The sequence below is a fragment of the Mobula hypostoma genome, chromosome 16 (assembly GCF_963921235.1).
Source record: "Mobula hypostoma chromosome 16, sMobHyp1.1, whole genome shotgun sequence".
NCBI lineage: Eukaryota > Metazoa > Chordata > Chondrichthyes > Myliobatiformes > Myliobatidae > Mobula > Mobula hypostoma.
In genome coordinates, this window is record NC_086112.1 from 14,499,451 (window position 1) to 14,504,355 (window position 4,905).

A 4,905-nucleotide genomic window follows, 5' to 3' on the forward strand; every position below is an offset into this window, starting at 1 on the left:
TCGGGACTTCAGTTCAGTCATCACAGCCATTTGAATTTGCTGTTTGAATATATACACTCATTGGTCATTTTACACTTGTACACCTCATAAATGCAAATATCTAATTAGCCAATCATATGGCAGCAACTCTACATAAAAGCATGTAGCATTGTGGAGAGGTTTAGTTGTGGTGGTAATGCACCATCAAGCTGGGTGCCAACCGCCATAAAACAAGAAGAAGGGGTTGAGTTGTTCAGACCAAAATAGGGAAGAAATGTGATCTATGTGACTGGTTTTGGGTGGTTTGAATATTTCAGAAGCTGTTGATCTCCTGGGATTTTCATGCACAACAGTCTCTGGAGTTGACTGAGAATGGTGTTAAAAAAAATCCAGTGAGCAGTAGTTCTGTGAGTGAAAATGCCTTGTTAATGAGAGAGGTCAGAGGAGAATATAATCAAAATCAGGTTTAATATCACTGGCACGTGTCATGAAATTTCCTAACTTTGCAGCAGCAGTGCAATGCAATCCATAATATAGAAAAAATCTGAGAATTACAGTATATATATATATATATATATATATATATATAGCCAGACTGATTCATAGTCATACTTTATTGATCCCGAGGGAAATTGGTTTTCATAACAGTTGCACCATAAATAATTAAATAGTAATAAAACCATAAATAATTGAACAGTGATATGTAAATAAGTCCAGGACCAGCCTATTGGCTCAGAGTGTCTGACCCTCCAAGGGAGGAGTTGTAAAGTTTGATGGCCACAGGCAGGAATGACTTCCTATGACGCTCTGTGCTGCATCTCGGTGGAATGAGTCTCTGGCTGAATGTACTCCTGTGCCCAACCAGTCCATTATGTAGTGGATGGGAGACATTGACCAAGATGGCATGCAACTTAGACAGCATCCTCTTTTCAGACACCACCGTGAGAGAGTCCAGTTCCATCCCTACAACATCATTGGCCTTACGAATGAGTTTATTGATTCTGTTGGTGTCTGCTGCCCCAGCACACAACAGCAAACATGATCGCACTGGCCACCACAGACTCGTAGAACATCCTCAGCATCGTCCGACAGATGCTAAAGGACCTCAGTCTCCTCAGGAAATAGAGACGGTTCTGACCCTTCTTGTAGACAGCCTCAGTGTTCTTTGACCAGTCCAGTTTATTGTCAATTCGTTTCCCCAGGTATTTGTAATCCACCACTATGTCCACACTGACCCCTGGATGGAAACAGGGGTCACCGGTGCCTTAGCTCTCTTCAGGTCTACCACCAGCTCCTTAGTCTTTTTCACTTTAAGCTGCAGATAATTCTGCTCACACCATGTGACAAAGTTTCCTACCATAGCCCTGTACTCAGCCTCGTCTCCCTTGCTGATGCATCCAACTATGGCAGACAGGAAAGTGACAGTAACTCAAATAACTACAACAGTGGTGGACAGAAGAGAATCTCTGAACACAAGATCTTGGAATTTGGAGTGGATGAGCAACAGCAGAGTATAATACATAACTGTATGAGTGTTGTATATTATAATACTGAGAACACGAGTTACAGAGTCCTTAAAAGTGAGTCTGTAGGTTACGGAATCCGTTCAGAGTTGAGGTCAGTGAAGTTATCCTCCCTGGTTCAGAAGCCTGAGACAAGGCTTTTCAGTCATTTTCAATCCCTATTTATAAATAATCTTGAAGTTCAAAGTATGTTTATTATTGAAGCAGGTATGCAATGTACAACCCTGAGATTAGTCTTCCCACAGACAGCCAAGAAACAAAGAAACACCATGGAACCTGTTCAAAGAAAAACATCAAACATCCAACCCGCAAAAAAAAAATCAAATCACGCAGAGGGCAAGAGTGGAAAAACACAGAATATTATACATCAAACCACAAAGTTATTGAAACAGTCTAGGAATGTTTGGTTTAATTCTGTTTGGTTCAAGTTAGCACTGTGTTGTTCTGTTCAGTTCTGTTTAGTTCTGCTCAGTTCAGTTTAGCACTGTGTTGTTCGTTGACTGCAGGCCATACACCCAGTCCACTCTGATCAAAATTGCACAAAATAACAATAAAAAAGGATTAATCAGATAACACGAACTACAGAAGCCAATTCACAAACTGCATCAATTAAACCTTGCCCAGGACCCAAGACTCTGGCACCATCCTTCTTAATTTGGGGGGTATTTATTTTTGTAAATATAATTAACTTACTTATTATATAATTAACATAATTTAATTTTGCGCAAAAAGCAGTTGTATCCATGACTTAACAGAACAGCAACGATTTTTGGTTGAAATGCATCCATCATGAAATTGGATCTGATATTATCCCCCACAGTGTGATTGACGTTTCTCTGTCGTAAATTGCATAATGGTGTTATCACGCTGTGTCTGCTGCTCATCTTCAACAGAGGTTGGAGCAATAATATGCAACCAACCATCTTTGCTTCCAACGCCCAGCAAAACGAACATTCTGGCAACTTTCCAAGGAGATAGTAATTTTCAACAATTCCTCACCGGGATGTCATGGCAACTCTCAGCATGTGCCTGCATGTCTGAATGTTGAACGCTCTATATATTTCATAGGTATTTGATGGGCCATGTGCCTTAGGGGTGTAGCGATCAATGAACCTTGGTTCAGTGATAAAATCCCACAGGTCTGGTCTGTATCAGGGGGACTGTACCCATCTGAGACCAAAGGCTAGGGCTCTGGTGTATCATTACATTGAGGTGGCACTTACAGTCGTCCCAAGTAGGCAAGAATCAGGCTGGACCTGAACACGTATGTTCCTTACATGTGCCAATGTGCTGTCAGTGATTGAAGGCTAATAATTCCCCCATTTAATATGCTTTTAAATCTTTTACTTATTCTTTTACTTATTATATAAATATTAACATAATTTAATTTTGTGCAAAAAGCAGTTGTATCCATGACCTACCAGTTTCAATTAATTTGTTCAACTTTTCCAATCTGTTTGTTCGTTATGTGCCATGTCATATGATGTGGGTGTTCATGGTCTTTCCATGACCATAATTGTTCTAGGCAAATTTTCCTACAGAAGTGGTTTGCCGTTGTCTTCCTCTGGGCAGTATCTTTCCGAGACAGGTGACCCCAGTCATAATCAATACTCTTCAGAGATTGTCTGCCTGGCATCAGTGGTCGCATAGCCAGGACTTGTGATGTGCGCCAGCTGCTCATACGACTATCCGCCACCTGCTCCCGTGGCTTCACATGACCCTGACCGGGGAGCTAAGCAGGTGCTACACCTTGCCCTAGGGTGACCTGCTGGCTAGCAGAGGGAAGGAGCACCTTACACCTCCTTCGCTAGAGATGTACCTCCACCCCACCACTGTTTCCAATCTGTACCTGTTCTTCAAAAAGACTTTGTGTTGTCTTGTTTAAATGAAATGCTCACAAATCCCGTAACCACTTTGACAGACTGAACAAAACTGTCCCAATGGAATTCTCAGAGCTCCCAGACACAGTGGTCTCTTTCCAATTCTGTGACCTTCAGGCTCCACTGTTGGTAATTTTGATCTTCTGACACCGATCCACAGATAAAAGGCTGTATATTTATAAATTACAAGACCTTGAAATTCTGGAGGCAATGTGTAAAACTCTAATTTTCTCACCCTATCACCGAAATGATCAAAAACTTTCAGCCAAGGGGAAAGTACCATCATTTATCTCTTGGATATATTTTAATAATAACAGATGAAAATATTAAATACCCTCTCTTGTTCACCCAAAAATTGGTTATTCTCTCTTTTTCCAGGGTTCTGACCTCACTTTTAAATGTTCTTTTCTTTATGCTAGTACTAGAAGTTGAAAGAGAAAAACTTAATTATTTATTTATTGAAGGTCAGTGTGGACCAGGACCTCCTGCCCCTTTGGGCCATGCCACTCGCCAATCCCCCGATTTAACCCTAGCCTAATCATGGGACAATTTACAATTGCCAATTAACCTACCAACTGGTACGTCTTTGGACTGGGGGAGGAAACCGGAGCACCCGGAGAAAACCCACATGGGCATGGCATACAAGCTCCTTGCAGACAATGGTGGGAAGGGCCACAGGGTTACAGCACCCGCTGTTGTCTGTAAGGAGTTCGTATACTCTCTCTGTGACTACTTGGGTTTCCTATGGGTGCTCTGGTTTCCTCCCACAGTCCAAAAGTGGATAGGTTAGGGTTAAGCTTAATGTGTCTGTAGTGTTCTCATACAGTGTGTTGAAACTCTGACTAAACACCAAGTTAAACCGGAGCCAATGAAGACAGAGTCGTAGTAAGGTTAACCATTTACTGTTCACTCTTCCACATTAACATTGTATGGTGAAAACTGTTGATAAAAAATACAAACATATACAGCGTCTGTTTCATTCTGGAGACCACTCGCTCTCTCTTCTTTTAGCGAGAGTCTCCAGCCGCCCCGAGTAGCGCGCGAGGGGGTCGCGTCAAACCGCCATCGGGCTCGAGCCCACCCCGCGTTTGAAATTGAAAAGCCGGCACGCGCGCCGCCCCAACCGCCGCTTCCTGAACGGAAACCGCGTTAATATTTTTACTTAAAATACATTCTTATGAACTTACAGTGTTGCTTCTATAATGTTTCTTTGTGGGTAGAAACGGAGCTCTTCACGATCATGCTAAACGCACGGCACCTCCCCGAACTGGAGGTTGCACCCAAGATGCAGCGAAACCGGAGGTGACGTCATCACATGCCGCGAAATATCATAGACAATGGATTTATCTTTGTTATACTGTAACTTAATTATCAACCCTTAACTTTAACTAGAAAATAGTTAGAATCAAATCATTTAAAGCGTAGACTCAACAAAGTCAAATGAATGCCTCAAGGGCAACACAGTGCTGTAGGCTTGCTATGTTGGCACCAGAAGTATGGCGAGATTAATGGGCTGCCTCTGG